The sequence below is a fragment of the Bos indicus x Bos taurus genome, chromosome 4, assembly GCF_003369695.1.
Source record: "Bos indicus x Bos taurus breed Angus x Brahman F1 hybrid chromosome 4, Bos_hybrid_MaternalHap_v2.0, whole genome shotgun sequence".
NCBI lineage: Eukaryota > Metazoa > Chordata > Mammalia > Artiodactyla > Bovidae > Bos > Bos indicus x Bos taurus.
In genome coordinates, this window is record NC_040079.1 from 92955508 (window position 1) to 92979867 (window position 24360).

General features: G+C 37.6%; 1 protein-coding gene and 1 non-coding gene across 11 annotated transcripts in view; one reads left to right on the top strand and one right to left on the bottom strand.

The window, feature by feature from the left end:
• Window positions 1-24360, bottom strand: part of HDAC9 (histone deacetylase 9) — a 986654-nt gene that overhangs the window by 922431 nt on the left and 39863 nt on the right. The gene's annotated exons all lie outside the window — the stretch shown is intronic.
• Window positions 4832-4952, top strand: LOC113891944. Its single transcript, XR_003510923.1, has one exon. It is a non-coding gene; the product is annotated as a U6atac minor spliceosomal RNA (small nuclear RNA).

The following is a 24360-nucleotide window of genomic DNA, read 5'->3' on the forward strand; positions in this document are numbered from 1 at the left end:
TGCATATAAGTTAAATAAGCAGGGTGACAATATACAGCCTTGACGTACTCCTTTTCCTATTTGGAACCAGTCTGTTGTTCCATGTCCAGTTCTAACTGTTGCTTCCTGACCTGCATATAGGTTTCTCAAGAGGCAGGTCAGGTGTTAATTGTCCTTAATTAAGGAGCCTTAAAGCAAGTAACAGAGACATTAAATGACATAAAAAACAACATCAGTACTTTGTTAAAGACAGATTATTTCCAAACGGAAGTTGTATACTGTAGATGGTAACTGAGCAAAAATGACCACAGACAGTGTCTTTGTATAACAGACAATTAGAAGACAAAAAGAAGGCAGACAATTAGAATGATAAAACAATATCTAACACACAATAAACATTCTGGGGACTCAAAAAGTTCCACTTAATAAAGAAAATGTTCATTTTTAATGAATTCAGATTAAAGTTTATGCCATTTATTCCCTAACTATTCAATAGTTTTTGTGTCAAGTATGTTAACATACACAATATACATTTTAAAAATAGAGATGTCATATTTTCTCCAAACTACTTCTATAAATTCACAATACTTCAAATTATACAGCCAGAAAAAAACTGTTAAAGGACCTGGACTACAATTTAACTATAACACATTGATCAAATACCCAAAACTGATATTTGATATGCCTTAAAGGAATATGCCATTCAGAACAGAAAGTATTCTTCTAAAGTAAATTAAAAACAGGTATTGTGAGATTATCTGATGTTAATATAGATCAAGAAACATATGAGGAGGTGCGATATAACTGAATAAAATACAGTAAACACACAGGATCATTTTCACGAGTGATTCCTCTCTTTTTTTTAATTTCATAATCTGATTCTTTAAGAAAATATTAAGAGTAAAAAATCTTTCCAATAGGAATAAAAATTCCATGAAAACTAAAATTTCTTTACAGCATTTGGAATTTAAGAAAAATGCTACTTATATTTTTTTCCTGAGTTTTTGTTTAACAGCTTTATTCATTTTGACCATATAAAGTAGTTAGGCCTACTATAAAAAAAAAATTTTTTTAGTCACATCTTTAATATTTAGGAAGAAATTTTTTTGACCCAAAGCTACTTTTTAGACAACATTATATAAAACCTTTGATTTATTTCATATATATTACAATATTTTGACTCATACTAAATTAATAAAAACTTTAAAAGAAAAAGAGGTGATGAAGATTAGCTATAAATTTTATTTTCTGAATTTACTCAATGCTACCTCTGCAGTTTAGAACTGCGAACATATAGATTATGTCTTTTTGACATATAGATATTTTCCCCAGTATTATTCATCTGTAAGGAATCTTAAAAATTCTTAAGCCCATCTTTACATCTTTAGGAAAAGTAATTAAAGTTCCAGGAATTAAGAGGTGAAGCATGACTCTATACATCTGCTTGACTGCCAAGTGAAGACTAGAGCAAAGGTTCTTAATTCCAGTTTCAGTCTTTTCAAAGTGGGAAAAAAAAAAAAAGCAAAAGTGATATCCAGAGATCTTGAGTATCTGAAAACAACATTTAAAGCTGGGGAAACAGGAGAGGGTAAATAGTTGCCCTTGTGGGACTCCCATTCTAGTGTGAGAGACAGACAAACCAATGTCAAGAGTGAGAGCTCTGTCAGCAACTAGTTTTCTGTGCACTGACTCATCTTTCTCCTCCAGCCCCATAATTCCTTCCTGAACAGACTCAAATCCTTACCCTCTGCTCCTCTGTCCCACTGCCCTGTGGACTCTGCTCTCTCAAGTGACTTCTGTTCTCTCGCTTGCAGATGATTCCAAGATGCCACACCCAGTCTAGCCAACACAGCTGCCTACCTTACTGCAGCCACTCAAAATAACTTCACTTGAATCTCCAATTTCACTTCAGAGTCAACTAAACCAAAACCAAACAAATTCTCCCTCAAAACTGACTTCCTATTTTCAATTTCCCCATTTTTATTACTACAGTTATTATTCTCCACAATTCTTAGCCCCAAATTTTAAGTCAACTTTAACTCATCTGTGGCTCCTATATTTAGTCAGTCTCCATATCCTGTGTGTATTAGTCAGGGTTCTCCAGAAAAACAAAGATTTATTATAAGATATTCGTTCACACCATTTTGGGGCTAGCAAGTCCAAAATCTGCAGAGTTGACTGATGTACCAGTTTGTGTATCAAGGCTAGTTCAGTTCAGTTCAGTTTAGTCACTCAGTCATGTCTGACTCTTTGAGACCCTATGGACCCCATCCAACCATCTCATCCTCTGTTGTTCCCTTCTCCTCCTGCTTTCAATCTTTCCCAGCATCCTGATGAGTCTTTTCAGATGAGTCAATTTTTCACATTAGGTAGCCAAAGTATTGGAGTTTCAGCTTCAGCATCAGTCATTCCAATGAATATTCAGGACTGATTTCCTTTAGGATGGACTGGTTGGATCTCCTTGCAGTCCATGGGACTCTCAAGAGTCTTCAAAAGCATCAATTCTTCAGTGCTCAGCTTTTTTTATAGTCCAATTCTCACATCTATACATGACTACTTGGAAAACCATAGCTTTGACTAGACAGACCTTTGGATAGTAGGGTGATAAAAAACCAGGAAGAACCAAAGTGCCAGTGTGAAGGCTATTAGGCAGAATGTGCTCTCATTCTGGGAAGGTGAGACTTTTATTCTACTCAGGCCTTAACAAGTTGGATGAGGCCCACTCACATTACAAACGTTCAATCTGCTTTACTCAGTCTACAGATTCAAATTTTAATCTTGTCCAAAAACATACTCAGAGAAACACCCAGAATAATGCTGGATCAAATATACTGGCACCCAGTGGCCCAGTCAAATTGATGCAAAAAATTAACCATCACACTATGATTTTATTGTTCAAAAGTTTCACGTTCTTTTCCCATCCTCATTCTCACTACCATTGTCTCAGTTCAGGTCCTACAATCTCCTACTGGTTTCCAGCACAAGGATGTAAACCAGCTCCTCCAATCCTTTAGTTCAGAGAGCACCAGGTACACTGTGGATACAATTATTTTCAAAAAAGTTGTTTTCATCATATCATTCTTATTCTATTCCTTAACTCACAATGGCATCTTACACCAAATATATTCAATTCTTTTCCTTATAATATACTGCTCTATATAATACAGCCCTACCTGGCTTACTGACCTGTTTCTTCCATCACTCTCCTAAATCAGAACCTACATTATAAGTGGCCAACAGTTAAAGTATGCTTTTCACTTATCAACACCCTTTGTCTACTCAACATACTCTCTTTCTCTGGAAAGTACTGTGCTCTCTACTCCACCTAAACCAATCCTCTCTCTCTATTAAGATTTGTCTCCAGCTTCAACTCCTTTTTGAAGCTTTCCTAATTCTTGTTGCTGTTTAGCTGCTAAGTTGCATCTGACTCTTTGTGACCCCATGGACTGTAGCCCACCGGCTCCTCTGTCCATGGGATTTCCTAGGCAAGAGTAATAGAATGGGTTGCCATTTCTTCCTCCAGGGGATCTTCCTGACGCAGGGAGCGAACCCACATCGCCTGCATTGGTGGGCAGAGTCTTTACCACTGAGCCACCTGGGAAGCTCTATATATATGCACATACATACATACATGCATATATATATACAAAATGAAATATTACCAACATATATATATATATATATAATGAGAAATTTACAAAAATGGCAAATATACTACTATAAAGAATCAGAACGCAAGCAAAAAATGGCTGAAAAACAAGACATTAATATCAGCAGAAGAATAATTGAATATCAGGTAAAGCCTCAGAGGCAAAAAGCCCACAACTTGAGTGGGGCCAAGGAAAACCAGGTATGGCTGAAGACGGAGCCAAGTCACTTCTAACCAAGGGAGCTGAAGTCCATAAAGTATAGGTGAAATTCTGTTTTGTTCCTTATCCATGATCCTAAAAAACAAAAATTTTCTGTAATTTACTTGGCAATAAATCTAAATGCATCTAGCAACAACAACTGGCCTAGAAATACATACAGCTGTTTACTGTCTTTATCTTATTTAGCATTAATATCTATGAATTTCACTGCAGAAATATTGTTTTTATTATGGGGAACTATCCCAGATCCCCTTGAAGGTGACATGACATGCAACACTGAGTATATGCTCCATACTATACCATTTTTAAATCTTATAAATTCTCAGTTCCAAAACACACATGGCCCCTAGAATTTTCGATAAGATTCTATGGATTTTAGATTTTGAGATTCCACAGAAAGAACCAGTCAGATATACAAAAGGATCTCTCATCCAAAAAAGGTTTCAGAGTGCATGGAAGATCCATTTAGAATAGTTTTCTTAAACGGAGGATATCTTTTCAGTGCCACACACATTCTATCATTGATCACTTTTGCAATTAGTGGCAAAGTTTCTTTTATTAAATAATATTAGTTAAAAGAAAAAAAATAACCTGCCAATCATGAACTTTTACCTTTTCCCTCCCCTTACAATGCCAAGAATCCCAGAAAAAAAGTTGTAAAACAGCATTCTCTTTGCCTCCTATAACCTTAATAGATAGTTTCCTGGAATTGTCTATTCAAACAGAAAATTAATTTCCATGCACAGCTGGAAATACCACATTGGCAGGCAAGAAAAACATCAAACACCAGTAGATTAAATAGAAAGTGGAAGAACTAAAAGCCAACAAAATAGAACTTGCTCAGTAAGGTGGTCATATGAGAAAAGACTTCTGTCTGTTAATATTAATATAGGAATATATCTCTTAAGTGAAGTAGCAATAATAAAGTAAGCTTTGGATCCAGGAAACAACTAGGTGATGATATCATTCAAGAAGTTTTTCTAGTGTTGTATGAAAGAAGAAAAACTCAACAACTGTCTTGGGGATGAAAAGTCCTCAGATCTGCACAACACATTCACGGTTAATCACAGCCACCCACTTCATGGCATATAACCATGGGTTTTTTCTTTTTACTTTAGGGTGATGGAAAAGTTCTGAAGATGGATATTGGTGATAGCTGCTCTGTCTCTCACATTAGTAGAGGCTTTAAAGAGAACTTGAAAAACAAAAGAAGTATTCTTCTCTCTCCACCGACAAGATCAGGCTCTGGTGATCCATCCATCTCCCTCCACTGCCCTGAACCTAATGGGTATCCCGCTTTGTACTGACAACCATCAAGGAAAAGCAGGCTCATGCTGCCATCTGGGCCCTGCTCCCTGATGCCTAACTGCTCAGGAAATGACTTGTGTGGCCAATATTCAACTAATAACCAAACTAAACCAAGTAATTCACTTTGTACAACCATTTTAAAAACAAAGGAAGCAAAGACAGAAAACAGAACACTACCTTCAGGAACTGCCACACAGAAAGGCAAACAAAAATCCAGCAACAGCATGGGAAGGACAAAAGTCCACATGGCATCCAGACAGGGGTCCCCCTTGGTTCTGCTGCCTTGATTGTCCAATTGTCAGAGAAAATTTTTTAAAAACCTCCATCAGCTCTTAGTGTATAACTGACACTTTGTAAATAACAACAGGGAGAAAGCTCAATAAAAATCAATGTGTTATTAAGTAAGATAGGAAAAAAAAAATTCTACATGAACTTGATCACTGTGTGACTTTCTAATGATTGAAAGGTTGAGTTTAAGATGCCAGAACACTTCCAGATAAAGCATACCAGAGTTCCAAAGTGGCATATTGTGTTATAAAACATGGACCTATATCTCTATTATCTTTGGCAGACAATCTCAAAATATCTCATACTTTGGTAAATTCAAAGGGATATCCCACAAACAAAGTGAGGGGTCAATTTGTTTGAATATTTATTTTTCACAGAGGAGAAGGTAAGTGGCTGCCAAAATACCTGCCACAAAGCAAGAATACAATATATATTTGTGGAACTGAACTGAAACAAGTAGTTGCTGCTGCTAAGTCGCTTCAGTCGTGTCCGACTCTGTGCGACCCCATAGACGGAAGCCCACCAGGCTTCCCCGTCCCTGGGATTCTCTAGGCAGAACACTGGAGTGGGCCGCCATTTCCTTCTCCAATGCGTGAAAGGGAAAAGTGAAAGTGAAGTCACTCAGTCGTGTCCGACTCTTAGCGACCCCATGGACTGCAGCCTACCAGGCTACCATCCATGGGATTTTTCCAGGCAAGAGTACTAGAGTGGGGTGCCATTGCCTTCTCCAGAAACAAGTAGTAGAAGCTAATAAAGATTACCTGTATGAGTGTACTGATGAAATCTATCAGGTTATTGTTTCAACTTTCCACCTGATTGAACCTATGAAAAATAACTGGCCTTATTAACAGAGAAAGGCTCTGTTTTTTTCCACCAGGTATCACAAGTACCAGCACCCCACAGCAAGCTGCTCAGAGGCTCAGTGAAGACTCATCTCCCCAGAATCAGCATCTTCGACCTAACTCCTTTTAACAAAAATACAGAAATTTTAAATTGTAAGGCAAGGAATGTAAAGGATGCATAGGTGATCAGAAAAAAATTCTAATAATGAGAGAGAAACCTATTGATAGATAAGCTACCTCAAGAAGACCCACTCAAAAAAACTGGGAGTCAGCTCTTTCAATTTCCTCACCTGAAAAATGGGAAGACTCAATCAATTGCTTTCAAGCTTCTACAAGTGCTCCTCATACTGAAAAAGACATTTCATATTAAATACAGTATATTTATACATATACAGAAATGTGCTTATTTATACATATATAGAAATCAACCCTTAAATCTTCCAATGTGGATGCACTCTGGTATGGTGTCGTGTGTTTTATGCTATTTCATTGTTTAACTGCAACCACTCAGTGGGTCTCATGGCACACTAATAGTTCATGACATGCCATTTGTAAAATACTGGACTAGATGATTTATTTCCAGCTCATTAAATTAAAAACCATGATTTTTACTTAGAAGCAATTAAAAAATATCTACCATTCCCAAATACTAGTTCCTCAATGAACTTTCCAAAGCCAATTCCTGAGTGAAATGATATAATCCCTACAAATTTTTGCCTTCCCTTCTTCTTCACAGTAAAAACTCATGATCCTTTCCACTCAAAAAGCTTTAAAAGTGATTTTTTCAGGGTGCATGAATACTACCAAGCCTAACAGCAGAAGCCAGCAACAGGGATTTTGCAATAAAAACTTAAACATCTACCAAAGGAACTCCCTTTTACTCATAAAGAAGTACATTTGAATCTTTATAAGCCATCAGGCAACAGCTAAAGCAGCCAAAAGCCAAAACAATACTCATGGAGTGGAAGCAAACCACACAGATCTTGATTTTAATTACATAAAATATAATTCAAAGTAGTTGCATTCTCCCTTCCCAATTATAGAGTTTGTTCCCTCAAATAAGAATATTTTGACTTTCTATAATAGCATCTATTGTCACTTGTGTAGATTTTCTTAAATGGCTGCCTTCTTCCACAGCACCCCACCTCATCCCACCACCTCTCCACTATCTTCAGTAACGTCCCAAACTAGTGGGTGTGCAGGAATCTCTGGTGAAAAAAGAACTTGCTTTGAGTAAAATAATCTTCTCAATCACAATTGGAGCTTTCTGAGTATATAGCTGGGGAAAAGCCTTGTTTATATCTCAGCATAGCTTAAAATCCACCTAAAATATTATCTGATTAAAGGCATTGCAATCTTGACATGGAAAATTAACAGTATCATTTGTGCTTTTAATGATTTCAAAATGCTTTATTATAAATCTTCTCTTGGTTCCTAAGTCTACAGGGCAAAGAATAAATATGTTCCTTATAATAACTTATAAATTATATGTATATTTTTATAATAAATTATAAAAATAAGATTTTAGTTTATATCATACTTTTTTAGTTTATAAAATAAAATGTAAAGGATCCAAGTCTTAAATTTAAAAAGCACTTCGACTGATAAATATCAGAGAAATACTAATGTCAAAAAATGAGGTCCATTCTAATCCTATAATCAAAGCATTCTGTGTATTTTCCAAACTTGGCAAGACATATTTTTATTTTTAAATTTTTGAACTACTAATCCTGGAGGAAAACAACCACCATTAATTTCCTCTTCAGTCACTAGTTGTCTGTGCCATGTGTTTTTATCACTTCCTGCCACAAGGAAATACATTTGGAACAAAGAAAGATAGTCAAAAGAGAGTTCTCTAGCTTAGTCTAAAATCATTCTTTTAGGAATTGAGAGTGTAAACATATTTCAATAATAGCACTGGATGATAAAACTACTTAGAAAACCTTCACATTTCTTTATTACATGACTTCATTTAATGCTCAAAAAGGTTTGTAAAGATTATTTGGTAAAAAAACTAAGCAGGTTAAGTTAGGTAACACTTTTTCACCCACACAGCTAATAAAAACCAGAGGCAGAACTTAAATTCCTTCCATTTCATACCCAATCTCACAGTGGACACTATAACAGTTTTTCTTATATGTCTTTTGATCAAGTTGTAAGTTTTTACTTTACCCTATTTGTCCAAACCATCATGGTTTTTTGTGTATGTGTGGTGGGTAAAGTGCTCAATAGAGGTTGCAAAAGATGATAAGAACATGAGGACTAATTTATCATTTTATAGCTAAGTTGTATTCAACAGTGATTTATTCAGTCCTAGGTACTAAGTAGTACATTAAATATAGGGATCCTAAACAAAAATACAAATTATAGATCATAATCCTAGGAGTTAGTAAGAAATTTAGTAAAAACCTATCTTAGTCTGCTCAAGCTGCTGTAACAAAATACTATGGTCCGTGTGTTTTAAAGCAACTGATAAAGGATTAATCTCCAAAATATACAAGCAGATCAAATAGCTCAATATCAGAAAAACAAACAACTCAATCAAAAAGTGTGCAGAAGACCTAAACAGACATTTCCTCAAAGAATACATATAGATGGCCAGTAAACATATGAAACAATGCTCAACATTGCTCGTTACTAGAGAAATGCAAATAAAAAATACAATGATGTATCACCTCACATCACTCAGAATCAGATCAGATGAGATCAGATCAGTCGCTCAGTCGCGTCCGACTCTTTGCGACCCCATGAATCGCAGCATGCCAGGCCTTCCTGTCCATCACCAACTCAGAGAGTTCACTCAGAATGGCCATCATCAAAAAAATCTATAGACAATAAATGCTGGAGAGGATGTGCAGAAAAGAGAAAAACCCTCCTGCACTATTTGTGGGAATGTAAATTGATACAGCCACTATGGAGAAAAATATGGAGATTTCTTAAAAAATAGGAATAAAACTACCATATGACCCAGTATACCCACTACTGGGCATATACCGAGAAAACTACAATTCAAAAAGACACATGCACCCCAATATTCACTGCAGCACTATTGACAATAGCCAGAACATGGAAGCAACCTACATGCCCAACAACAGATGAATGGATAAAGAAGATGTGATACATACATACAATGGAATATTACTCATCCATAACGAGAATGAATTTAAGTCTGCTGTAGTGAGGCAAATGAACCTACAGCCTGTTATACAGAGTGAAGTAAGTCAGAAAGATAAAAAATATATATATTGTATATTAACCACATATATAGAATCCAGAAAAATATTACAGACGAACCTATTTATAGGGGAGAATTGGAGATGCAAGCATAGAGAATGGACGTGTGGAAACAGCAGGGGAAGAAGAGGGTAAGATGAATTGAGAAACTGCCACTGACATATATACACTATCATGTGTGAAATAGGTAACTAGTGGGAAGCTGCTGTTTAACACAGGGAGCCCAACCTGGTCCTCTGTGACAACTTAGAGAGATGGGATTAGAGGAGGGTGGGAGCTCAAGAGGGAGGGGAGATATATATATATATATATATATATATATATATATATAATTATGAAAGATTTGCATTGTTGTACAGCAAAAACCAATACAGCATTGGAAAGCAGTTCAGTTCATTTCAATCGCTCAGTCGTGTCTGACTCTTTGAGACCCCATGAACCACAGCACGCCAGGCCTCCCTGTCCATCACCAACTCCCAGAGTTTACCCAAAGCCATGTCCATTGAGTCAGTGATGCTATCCAACCATCTCATCCTCTGTCGTCCCCTTCTCCTCTTTCCCTCAATTTTTCCCAGCATCAGGGCCTTTTCAAATGAGTCAGCTCTTCGCATCAGGTGACCAAAGTACTGGAGTTTCAGGTTCAACATCAGTCCTTCCAATGAACCCCCAGGACTGATCTCCTTTAGGATGGACTGGTTGGATCTCTTTTCAGTCCAAGGGACTCTCAAGAGTCTTCTCCAACACTGCAGTTCAAAAGCATCAATTCTTCTGCACTCAGCTTTCTTCACAGTCCAACTCTCACATCCACACATGACCACTGGAAAAACCACAGCCTTGACTAGATGGACCTTTGTTGGCAAAGTAATGTCTCTGCTTTTTAATATCCTATCTAGGTTGACCATAACTTTCCTTCCAATGAGTAAGAGTCTTTTAATTTCATGGCTGCAATCACCATCTGCAGTGATTTTGGAGCCCAGAAAAATAAAGTCAGCCACTAACTCCACTGTTTCCCCATCTATTTCCCATGAAGTAATGGGACCGGATGCCATGATCTTAGTTTTCTGAATGTTGAACTTTAAGCCAACTTTTTAACTCTCCTCTTTCACTTTCATCAAGAGGCTCTTTAGTTCTTCTTCACTTTATGCCATAAAGGTGGTATCATCTGCATATCTGAGGCCGTTGATATTTCTCCTGGCAATCTTGATTTCATCTTGTGCTTCCTCTAGCCCAGAGTTTTTCATGATGTACTCTGCATAGAAGTTAAATAAATAGGGTGACAAAATACAGCCTTGACATACTGCCTTTCCTTTTTGGAACCAGTCTGTTGTTCCATGTCCAGTTCTAACTGTTGCTTCCTGACCTGCATACAGGTTTCTCAAGAGGCAGGTCAGGTAGTCTGGTATTCCCATCTCTTTCAGAATTTTCCAGTTTATTGTGATCCACACAGTCAAAGGCTTTGGCATAGTCAATAAAGCAGAAATAGATGTTTTTCTGGAACTCTCTTGCTTTTTCTACGGTCCAGCGGATGTTGGCAATTTGATCTCTGGTTTCTCTGCCTTTCCTAAAACCAGCTTGAACATCTGGAAGTTCACGGTTCATGTATTGCTGAAGCCTGACTTGGATAATTTTGAGAATTACTTTACTAGCGTGTGAGATAAGTGTAATTGTGTGGTAGTTTGAGGATTCTTGGCATTGCCTTTCTTCGGATTGGAATGAAAACTGACCTTTTCCAGTCCTGTGGCCACTGCTTAGTTTTCCGAATTTGCTGATATATTGAGTGCGGCACTTTCACAGCATCATCTTTTAGGATTTGAAATAGCTCAACTGGAATTCCATCACCTCCACGGGCTTTGTTTGTAGTGATGCTTCCTAAGGTCCACTTTACATTCCAGGATGTCTGGCTCTAGGTGAGTGATCACACCATCATGATTATATGGGTCATGAAGATACTTTTGTACAGTTCTTCTGTATATTCCTGCCATCTCTTCTTAATATTTTATGCTTCTATTAGGTCCATACCATTTCTGTCTTTTATTGAACCCATCTTTGCATGAAATGTTCCCTCAGTATCTCTAATTTTCTTGAAGAGATCTCTAGTCTCTCCCATTCTACTGTTTTCCTCTATTTCTTTGCATTGATCACTGAGGAAGGCTTTCTTATCTCTCCTTGCTATTCTTTCGAACTCTGCATTCAAATGGGTGTATCTTTCCTTTTCTCCTTTGCTTTTTGCTTCTCTTCTTTTCACAGCTATTTGTAAGGCCTCCTCAGACAGCCATTTTTCTTTTTTGCATTTCTTTTTCTTGGGGATGGTCTTGATCCCTGTCTCCTGTACAATGTCACGAACCTCCGTCCATAGTTCATCAGGCACTCTGTCGATCAGATCTAGTCTGTTAAATCTATTTCTCACTTCCACTGTATAATCATAAGGGATTTGATTTAGGTCATACCTGAATGGTCTAGTGGTTTTCCCCACTTTCTTCAGTTTAAGTCTGAATTTGGCAATAAGGAGTTCATGATCTGACCCATAGCTCCCGGTCTTGTTTTTGCTGACAGTATAGAGCTTCTGTATCTTTGGCTGCAAAGAATATAATCAATCTGATTATTCAGTGTTGACCATCTGGTGATGTCCATGTGTAGAGTCTTCTCTTGTATTGTTGGAAGAGGGTGTTTGCTATGACCAGTGTGTTCTCTTGGCAAAACTCTGTTAGCCTTTGCCCTGCTTCATTCTGTACTTCAAGGCCAAATTTGCCTGTTACTCCAGGTGTTTCTTGACTTCCTATTTTTGCATTCCAGTCCCCTATAATGAAAAGGACATCTTTTTTGAGTGTTAGTTCTAAAAGGTCTTGTAGGTCTTCATAGAACCATTCAGCTTCTTCAGCATTACGGTTGGGGCATAGATTTGGATTACCATGATATTGAACGGTTTGCCTCGGAAAGCAATTATCCTCCAATTAAAAAAAATTACAAATTCATTTCTCACAGTCCAAGATCAAGCTGCTGGCAGATTTAGTGTTCTGTGAGGGCTCTCTTCCTGGTTTGCAGATATGCCTTCTGACTGTGTGTTCACATAGGCCTTTCCTGGGTACATGTTCATGGAGAGAGAAATCCTTCTAGTCTTCCTCTTCTTATAAGGGACTAATCTCATCATGAGGGTCTATCTTATTGACCTAATCTAAACCTAATTATCTCCAAATTGTAGCCCACCAGGTGCATTTCCCAGGCAAAAATACTGAAGTGGGTTGCCATTTCCTTCTCCAGGGGATCTTCCCAACCCAGAGATCGAACCCTGGTGTCCTACATTGCAGGCAGACTCTTTACCATCTTAGATACCAGGGAAGGCCCCCTCAAACAGCATCACACTGGGGGCCAGCGCTTCATATATGAATTTTTAATATATGAACTTAAATATACGAATAAGTTTCAACATATGAATTTTAGCCCATAACAGGAACCTAACAGGTAAACAGATAATTATAATTAGTTTAATACAAACTAATTTAATTCCAAAAATAACACTTAATTGTGTTCAACAAATATTTATTAATAGACCATTAAAGGAAAGTAAATTTTTGACAGTGGGCAAATATCGAACAGATAGAGAATATTCTCCATGTTATACAAAATGAGCAAACATGCTCTGAGATGATAATTTGTCTAAGATCAAAAACTGAGGGAGACAGGATTTACATATGAATCTACCTAACTGCAGGGCTCCCCAGGTGGTGCTAGTGGTACAGAACTTGCCTGCCAATGCAGAAGACTTAAAAGATGACAGTTTGATTTCTGAGTCGGGAAGATCCCCTGGGGAGGGCACGGCAACCCACTCCAGCATTCTTGCCTGGAGGATCCCATGGACAGAGGAGCTGGGCGGGCTACAGTCCATCGGGTCACAAAGAGTTGGACACAACTGAAGCGACTTAACACACACGTACTACCTAACTTCAAAATCCAGCCATTTTCCACTGGAACAGGAGAGCTGTAACCAAGGACAACAGCCTCTCCCACTGCCTCTCCTAGGGTGTGCGCAGCATGGCCTTCCCTACCAAGAAAGAGAGTAGCCTCCAAAGCCAGGTGCAAACACACATAGCACACACAACCTTTCTCTGTGTAGGAGGTGACTAAAGCCTGGATGGGATGCTGATACAATAAAGGCAGGTCAGGGAACGAACTGAGAGCACATATCCTAGACCAGTTTGTCTCACCTGGAAAAAGAGAACCTTCCTCTCAGGATGATAGCAGATCCATCAATTTCATCGCTAAACATACTATGACTATAATTCTCAAATAAAAAAATTCATAATGCTGAGTAGAGAATAAAAATGCAAACATTTTTGAAATATAAAATCAATATGAAAAAAAGTATTTTAGTGTTGAAGCAAACAAAGCCAGGATGGCAACACTGATCCATTCATCTTTCTTCAGCTCTAAAAGAGTCAGTGTTATTCAGGAAATATCAAGATGTAGCAAAACTTTAAGGGTATACATCTGTTCTAGCACTGTGCACAGTAGGTTTTTAATAAATGTGCTGTGGATGAATGGATGGACAAATGGCTAAATGCAGAAAAGAATGAATTAATATTCACATTACTTTATCATTTTTGGAATGTATTATTAAATGTCTTATTTTACTTAGGAATTTAAAATTATTTCTTCACCTTTCAATTAAACATCTATCTGTATTTAATTCTAAGCCTAATTTGTATGATAGTTAAAAGGTCTAAATTTTACCTTTTTAGAAACAAAACAACTACACACTATAATTTTACTTGAAATTTTTAAGATCTGAGGTTCATAAAAATACTACATTTAAAAGGAATTTGGGGAAAACAAATTACTGAGAAGAAAAAAAATTGTGTATATATGATATGATAGTAGAAGAGATGTTAAAAGCTAGGTAAATTTGCTGATTAGTGGTGCAAATTGGGAAGGATAAAAGAAAAAGAGGAAAGCAAAGATCTTCATTTCAATGTACTATTTACGTCATTTCAGTGATAATACAGAGAGTTTCACACAACAATGACTACTCCATTGTACTTTCTGGTCATTATCTATCTCTTGTTTCATAATCTTATTTTGTAAAACTTCTATCTTGCTGGTGTTTTTATAATCCAACTTAAACCATTTTGGGGGAAAAAACGTCATATACACATACATGTGTGCATCTTGGGTCAATGTCTGTCTGACAGTCTCTGTCTCTTTATGTGTCTCTCTTTCCTTCTCTCTCTCTAAATTCTATATATATTATATAGAGATGAGACAATTCTTATGCTAGCTAAATATTTATTTACAAGTTAAACTCTTTTATGTATTTCATATTGTAGTCACAAAATATCTCATGCTCATATAGATGTGAGAAAATCACCTCTGTGGAAAATTCACTTTAATTAATGAGTCTTTGGGTTTTTCAGCACTTGGTTTGCACCTTAGTGATGTGTATGAAAGTGTGGACAGGAGAACTCAGGTATGACGAAGTCTCACAATGTCAGGTGGTCCTGGCTGATTTCCTCCTTTTACTCCTTTCTCAATCTTGAACCAATCAGTTGTTCCATACATGGTTCTAATTGTTGCTTCTTGACCAACATATAAGTACCTCAGGAGACAGGTAAGATGGTCCGGTATTTCCTTCTCTCTAAAAGCATTCCACAGTTTGTTACAATCCAAACAGTCAAAGGCTTTAGTGTAGCCAATGAAACAGAGGTAGACGGTTTTCTGGAACTCCCTTGCTTTCTCTATGATCCAGTCAATGTTGGCAATTTGCTCTCTGGTTCCTCTTCCTTTTCTAAATTAAGCTTGGACATCTGGAAGTTCTTGGTCCACATAATGTTTAAGCCTAGCATGCAAGATTTTAAGCATGAGCTCACATGATTCATACTAAGCACTTAAAAGACAATTTCATATTTTCCTGCTTTTATTTTCCCTGACTTTTACTTTCGATGAATTAAAACCATTCCAGACACAGTAGGCACTCAATATATACTTCTTGAATAAGTGAATTACTACTACTATTAGCAATTCTATTGAAGACTGAGAAAAGATCATGGGATTTGCCCAGTAGACAGTAATTGGTGCATTTAGAGATTGCTTAAATGCCTAGGGGTTTTGAACACTTGAAGGAAAGTCAGTTACTTTCCTTCACTTACAAAGCCAGTCAAAGGGTTTTGGTGAGGACATTCTAAATCAAGTAGCATTGTAGTGTACAGAGTTTCTTCAAGTTTTATTGGTTGTTTTTTTTATTCTGAGTGTTAAAGATAATGGCTTCCAGCTAGAAGATAAAAATCTGTTTTATTGACATTAATTTTTTTTTAATTTGCTTTATTTAGAGTTTTTACAGTGTATTACCCCTTCATGTATCACTGCCTTGTCGTGGTGAAGGGGCTTGCGTAACTCAATGAAGCTATTAGCCATGCCATGTAGGGCTACCCAAGGACAGGTCCTAGTGGAGAGTTCTGACAAAATGTGATCCACTGGAGGAGGGAATGGCAAACCACTCCAATATACTAGCCCTGAGAACCCCATGAACTGTATAAAGAGGCAAAAAGATATCACACCAAAAAATGAGACCCCCAGGTCGGAAGGTATCCAATATGCTACTGGGGAAAAGCGGAGGACAACTATTAATAGCTCTAGAAAGAATGAAGCAGATTGGCCAAAGCAGACACAATGATCAGTTGTGGATGTGTCTGGTGATGAAAGTAAAATTTGATGCTATAAAAACAGTCTTGCACAGGAAACTGGGATGTTAGGTCCATGAATCAAGGTAAATTGCACATGGTCAAGCAGGAGATAGAAGAGTAAACAAATGAACAGGAACGGGTGAATTTAATTCAGATGACCATCAACACAGTGTATTATCTTCAGTCCCTTGAGTCAAGGAATTTGGTTACTACTACCCCATTTTGTTCAGTCACTAAGCCATGTCCAACTTTTGTGATCCCATGGACTGCAGCATACCAGGCCCCTTTGTCCTTCACTATCTCCCAGAGTTTGCTCAAATGCATGTCCACTGAGTTGGTGATGCTATCTAACCATCTCATCCTCTGCTATCCCCTTCTCCTTTTGCCTTCAATTTCTCCCAGAATCAGAGTCTTTTCCAATGAGTCAGCTCTTCGCATCAGGTGTCCAAAGTATTGGAACTTCAGTTTCAGCAACAGTTCTTCCAATGAATATTCAGGGTTGAGTTCCTTTAGGACTGACTGATTTGATTTCCTTGCAGTCCAAGGGACTTTACATGACTACTGGAAAAATCATAGCTTTGACCATACTGACCTTCGTTGGTAAAGTGATCATTAAAGATGCACAAATGGAGATTCAGAGTTGAGTGACCTTTATGGCATGAGTTCAGTGGCATAAGTTCATAAGTCATATCCTGAGGTCTTTGTGAAGTTTTGAGAATACTGTTCTTTCCTCAAAATCCAACTTGGACCAGAGAACATCCATCCTCCTGCTAGTCCAGTGCCAGTGGCAGATGCTAATAGTTCACCTGCTCCCTGTAAGCTGCCACAGAAAAATCTGCCATTTTCTTGGAAAATATCAGGAAAGTCTTCTTTGAAAGCTTTCCTGTAAAGAAGGTACAAGCTTTAACTTCTGGTCTCAACCCACTCGTTAAACAGAAAAATTCATCTCCATACTGGTATACTATAAATTTGTACCACTGTCTGTGGTGTTGGGCTGCTTGAATTTACATCATAGTTTTACCCCTAACTAGATGCACACTAAAAAGTAATGTTCAAAATTCTCCAAGCAAGGCTTCAGCAATACCTGAACCGTGAACTTCCAGATGTTCAAGCTGGTGTTAGAAAAGGCAGAGGAACCAGAGATCAAATTGCCAACATCCGCTGGATCATCAAAAAAGCAAAGAGTTCCAGAAAAACATCTATTTCTGCTTTATTGACTATGCCAAAACCTTTGACTGTGTGGATCACAACAGACTGTGGAAAATTCTGAAAGAGATGGGATACCAGACCACCTGACCTGCCTCTTGAGAAACCTGTATGCAGGCCAGGAAGCAGCAGTTAGAACTGGACATGGAACAACAGACTGGTTCCAAATAGGAAAAGGAGTACATCAAGGCTGTATATTGTCACCCTGCTTATTTAACTTATATGCAGAGTACATCATGAGAAATGCTGGGTTGGAAGAAGCACAGGCTGGAATCAAGATTGCCAGGAGAAATATCAATAACCTCAGATATGCAGATGACACCACCCTTACGGCAGAAAGTAAAGAAGAACTAAAGAGCCTCTTGATGAAAGTAAAAGAGGAGAGTGAAAAAGTTGGCTTAAAGCTCAACATTCAGAAAACGAAGATCATGGCATCTGGTCCCATCACTTCATGGGAAATAGATGGCGGAAACAGTGGCTGACTTTATTTTGGGGGGCTCCAAAATCACTGCAGATGGTGACCGCAGCCATGAAATTAAAAGACGCTTACTCCTTGGAAGGAAAGTTATGATCAACCTAGATAGCATATTGAAAAGCAGAGACATTACTTTGCCAACAAAGGTCTGTCTAGTCAAGGCTATGGTTTTTCCTGTGGTCATGTATGGATATAAGAGTTGGACTGTGAAGAAAGCTGAGCGCCAAAGAATTGATGTTTTTGAACTGTGGTGTTGGAGAAGATTCTTGAGAGTCCCTTGGACTGAAAAGAGATCCAACCAGTCCATCCTAAAGGAGATCAGTCCTGGGTGTTCACTGGAAGGACTGATACTGAAGCTGAAACTCCAATACTTTGGCCATACTGATGCAAAGATACTGATGCAAAGAGCTGACTCATTTGAAAAGACCCTGATGCTCGGAAAGATTGAGGGTAAGAGAAGGGGACGACAGAGGATGAGATGGTTGGCTGGCATCACCGACTCAATGGAAATGAGTTTGTGTAAACTCTGGGAGTTGGTGATAGACAGGGAGGCCTGGCGTGCTGCAGTTCATGGGGTCACAAAGAGTAGGACACGACTGAGCAACTGAAGTAAGTAAGTGAGATGCACAACCTTGGACATGTTATTCATGTCTCTGAGACTAGTTTCTCATCTTTAAAATGGGGAATTTAGAAAATAACACCTACTCTATAAGCTTTTCACTATGATTAAATGAGGTACCATATAAACAGCACTTGGCACACTTAGAACTTAAAATATAATAAACACTCAGTACACATTCATTACTATTCAGCAATACATGATATTCCAGTCTGACAGAGGAAGCAACCCAGGTCCAGAACGATCAAGACACTTAGCATATAGAGATCAAACATCACTTTGTAACAGTAACCATGCTTTCATTATGGGGAAAAAACACTCAAAATAATGACTGAATTTTTCATTGAATGCAAGTGTCACATTCACTCCATTGATTCTAAATTATTTATTTGTAAATCAATGTACACTTTGAGTTTATAAACTGGAATGATGGGGCAGAACATTAGACTCATAGTTGAGATTCAACAATCTTAAACATAAGAAAATAAGGGAGTTTATAAACACACAGAAAAAAAGGCCTTTTTAAAACATACAAATATGTATTCTCACATATCCTCATAACAATTAATATATAAATGAGATTAATTTGCCTCCTTCCAGAGTAGAAGAACTACAAGTTTAGTTTTCATAACTAAATAGACAGTATTTCCTTTTTTAGAAAGTACATGTCATCTCCTAAATGTAAGAATTTTCTATTTTTTACTTCCTCCTGCTCTTTTGTTTCTTTTAATAGTAGTTCTCAACATTAGTTGAGAATTTCAGGGTTTTTTTTTTTAAGCTCTACAGATAAGTAAACACAAAGCTCAAACTGAGAATCACTAGCTTACCAGATGTCTTTCAAACAAGTGATGAACATCTTTGCCTTGACTGCTATCTGTAAATTGTTTTTGTTATTTTTTTTACTACAAATCGTCATTTGGCTTACTCTTGAAAGTCAATCTTGACTTTCTAAACAAGTTAGTTTTATTTCCCTTGATACTAAACACTTTTGTGAAAGTTCCATTCTCTTAATTTGCCTAATAAAGTTAGGTGAGAGTTCCATTCCATTAATTTTCCCAATAAAGTTAGGTGGGATAAGTTATGTAAAAAGACCACACAATACCCAGCATTCAATTATAGTACTAGAAAAAAAGAAGGACATACAGGGTATAGTTTAGAGCTCTGCAGTATTTTTTAAGAAGTTAGGTATGATGTTAGTATTTGAGTTAAAATTATAAATTAATGACAAAAGTACTATGATTTCTTGAAAACTGACACAAGAAATAAAACTGTATGATGTTAAAATATTTGATACAACCATAAAGTTATTCTGAAATTTTTTATATTCAATATATGAAACCTTCAGGTAAACATACTAGATTCAGACATCAATCCTAAAGTAAATCTGTCCTGAATATTCATTGGAAGGACTGATGTTGAAGCTGAAACTCCAAAACTTTGGCCACCTGATGCAAAGAACTGACTCATTTGAAAAGACCTGATGCTGGGAAAGATTGAAGGTGGGAGGAGAAGGGGACGACAGAGGATGAGATGGTTGGATGGCATCACCGACTCAATGGGCATGAGTTTGAGTAAACTCTGGGAGTTGGTGATGGACAGGAAGGCCTGGCATGCTGCAGTCCATGGGGTCGCAAAGAGTAGGACTGAGCAACTGAACTGAACTGATGGAATAATGAGGAGAAAGAACAAGACAAGCATGGGAAACTTGACCTGGTTAAACTGACAGTGAACAAAGTACAACACAACATATCCTCCAAAGGCAATAATTTTATTTCCTAGGTTATATAATAGTGCCCTTTTTTGTGTACCCTGTGAGAACAGTGGAATGAAAGAGTTTCAGGCACTCTGAGAGGAAGTGGAGGAGAAAGACACACTCAACAGTCAAGACTCCTCACTCCTCATTTACATGTTTTCTGTCCTTTCAATATCTTAGTTTATAAACTGTTTACATGACAAAAATATTGAACTACATTGCCAATCTTCCTACCCTACCATAACCTTTCTATAGAGTAGGACTCTTCTACTCGGAAAAACATAAGAGTATGGTTAGAAAATGGAATCCAACAAGGACCCTAAGGATTTGAAACTAAATCAGGTTCACAGATACAGGTAACAGAAGTTAAGATAATATTTTGATCTGTCTCCTTCAAGCAACTGAAGTTATTAAGGGGAATCTTACACAGAGTAGAAAACATTCAGCATTGAAACACTGGTTCATTCACCTATTTAAACAATTGGGGATTTTCACAATGAATCATGTGTTGAATGACTGGCAGCCTCAAAGAGGGATAAGATACAGTACCTGAAAGTTTTAATGAGGGTTGGTCCTTGGCCTTCTGTTCTTTTCTCTTTCTTTCACCTTTTAATTCATAAGGTGATGCTCACTAATTTGACGTCTCTTCAGATGATTTTTAAACTCCTCTGGTCCAACTTCTTTTCATCAACTTTACCCTCAAGCTAGCCATGATAACTACTTGTATCATTAACAACACAAACTCTAGGTGTGAGGTACCTAGATCCTGGTCCTAGATGTTCCACTCTATTTACTGTGGGATCTTAATAGAGCAAGGTACTTAACATCTCAAATCTCAATTTCCCCACCTATAAAATGGGAATAATAATATCGACCTCAAGAGTTACAAAAAGAATTCCATGAGATAAACACAATGGTAAAATCTTGGCTAATGGAAAGAACTCAGCAAACATTAGCTATCTTTTCTATCAATATCCCTCATTCCTATTAATTTCAGCCTCATTCCTGAACATCAAAATTAGCTTTGTTACTTCCTACTATGTTTTTCTGTCTTCTATCCTTTACCATATCCTGGATATTCCTCTTTTGAAGCATTAAAAAAAAAACCCTAACTCTCCCTTTTTTTTTTTCTCATTGATGCCTGTGTGCAATATTTATAGAGTATACAGAGGTCCAGCTATCATGTTTCTAAATTTTTTTAAATTATAAATCAACCTATCACCTGTTAAATAAATACGTTCTACACTCCCATCTTGAAAAACTATACCTTAGAAATGCCCTAGAAGAAGAGGTTTAAATTTAGATTTATCAGGTGCCTCTAGGTTCTGGACCAGAAAGTCTGAGCAAAAGGGAGAATCAAGGCCTAGACTTTGAACCCTGGCCTCTACTTCCAGCCACGACCCACCTCCTTTCCCCACCTCCACACCTCTGTGGGTTCTCTTCCCACCAGTTTCCCTTACAGCCATCTTTGAAAACTTACCCAACCATCAAGGACATTTCAAACACTTCCTTCTCCAAATTTCCCTTGAGCCAGGTATGATCTCATCCTCCTCTGAGTATCCAGATTATTTTGTCTCTATATATTCTAATGACACTAATGGCATTTTGTCTTGCACTTTTATCATTACCTATGTGTTTGTCTTCCTAGTTAAAGGCAGCTTCTAATCCATCAGTGATTCTCTGTGCTCAGTGTTAACAGCATGTAAAAACCTACTGATCAGCCTTTTAAGAAAAAAAAAACCCTCTGAGCTCCACCCTGAACAAAGCAGAATGTGGAATGAAGAAGCAGGCATGGTTATTTTTTAAAACTCTACTGCTAATATTGAGTTGATAAGAGCTATATAAAGTTATATATTCTTTGGGCTTCCCAGGTGGCACTAGTGATAAAGAACCTGCCTGACAATACAGGAGATGTAAGAGACACAGATTCAATCTCTGGGTCAGGAAGATCCCCCAAAGGAGGGAATGGCAACCCACTCCAGTATTCTGAAAAATCTCATGGACAGAGCAACCTGGCAGGCTACAGTCCATAGGGTCACAGAGTTGTACATGACTGAATGCGCCCCATATATTCTTTGCAGGGCAAGGTCTATAAACACATTCTTCTGAATTGAATTTAACCTAATCCATGTTTTTCCCACTGCAAAACACTTTCTGGTCCACAGGCTGCATGTAACTCTTAGACTTACTGAAAAAAATTACCAGTGCTGAAGAATGATGGTCACTTATGCTCTAGAATTATGCAAAAGGAGACATACACAGAATTAATATTATTCTGGATCAAGTTGTCTCCTTTACCTTTATCTCTGCATTTATTCTGTATGGTACATCTTATTGACAACATAATGCACTTCTTAAAGGCATGGTCAGCATGTTATTCCTAATATTTAGCATAATATGTGGCACACAATGGGCATGAAATAAAAATTTAATGAATGGGTGAATGAATAAGCCAAATGCATGGATAGAAATTACAAGCCAGCAGGAATTCAGAAACTATTTCAGTTGTTTGGTAGACTGAATAATGACTCCCTTAAAAGATATCCACCTCCTCATCCCTGGAACCTGTGACTATTACCTCAAATGGCAAAAAAAAAAGGAATCACCGATGTGATTATTTTAAGGTGAAGAGACTAATCATATGCATCCTTATAATAGGGAGGGAAAGGGAGATTTGATATACACAAAGGAAGAGACAGCAATGTGACCTCGGAGGCAGAGGATAGAATAATGCAACCACAAAGTAAGGAACGCTGGTGGCTGCCAGAAGCTGGAGGAGGCAAGGAACAGATTCTTCCCTAGAGCCTCCGGGGAGACGGCCCCTCTGCTTACACCCCGACTTCAGCTCAATGAACTGATTTTGGACTTTTGCCCCCAGAACTGTAAGTGAATAAATTTCGGTTGTTTTAAGCCATCAAGTTTGTGGTAATTATAGCAGCCACAGGAAACAAACACAAGACAGAAAACTTATATCCAGAGAGGTAAATGACTTTTTCCAAAGCCCCAAGTTAGGGCAGAACTGGGCTTTTGATAGAGATTTCCTGACTCCTTCAAGTACTCTTATTTTTTCCATTTTACTATGCTACCTGTTACATATTTAAAAGCCCACAGAGGCCTCTAACTCTTTGATTTAAATCTGAGTAACAATTAGAGCCTCATCTATGACCACAGAATGGAAACTGTAAAAATTATAAATCTCTCATGCCAATCTTATCAGCAGCTTATCTGGTTTAACAACAACAACAAAAAAAGTCATCTGACAAACTTGTTGCTAATATCAGGTCCAAAAAGATACTCAGGACAAATATTTCACTAAACCACATGTAATCAATACGTGCTCAATCACTAAGTCACATCTGACTCTTTTGCAACCTCATGGACTGTAGCCCACCAGGCTCCTTTGTCCATGGGATTCTGCAGGCAAGAATACTGGAGTGGGTTGCCATTTCCTTCTCCAATGTAATCAGTATACAACAATAATGGTGGGGGTGGGAGAGGCACTCACATTGGGAGTGGGATAGAGCAGGAAGCTCTATAATACACTAAGAAAGAGGAAAGATGTAATTCCATTTGCTCAGAAGTGAGCAATACTGGAAACTGTGTTAGAACCTGAAAATGGTAGTCTTTCTCATCAGTGTGGAAAGAAACTATACACACCAGAGTTTACAGAGACATTCACAAAAGGGTAGTTTACAAGTTCAAGTTGAGCAAAAATTACAAATTTATGTGTAATAATTCTAAAAAAACACTAGATCCTTTACTATGTTTTTTCACAATTATACCTTTTAGGTACCAATATAACAGTCATGACATATTTTCCAAGCAAGGAAACTGGGACAAAGAGAGATTTAATGAATAACAGAAAGATGACAGAGGTAACGCCTGTTTCCAGAGCTTATGTTTAAGTCTCTGGGCTTTTACTAGTATATTCAAATATGGATTTTGATCATTTCTCATTAATAGATAAGGTAACAAAGTATTCAAAGAGATATGGGTCTATTTAGATCTGATGAGCGTGAACTTTTTTTTCACAGGAGTTGTGGGGAGGGGTAGAGAATACTAAAGAATACAAAGAAGGCAGAAATATCAAACGTTCTTGCCTCAGACATTGGT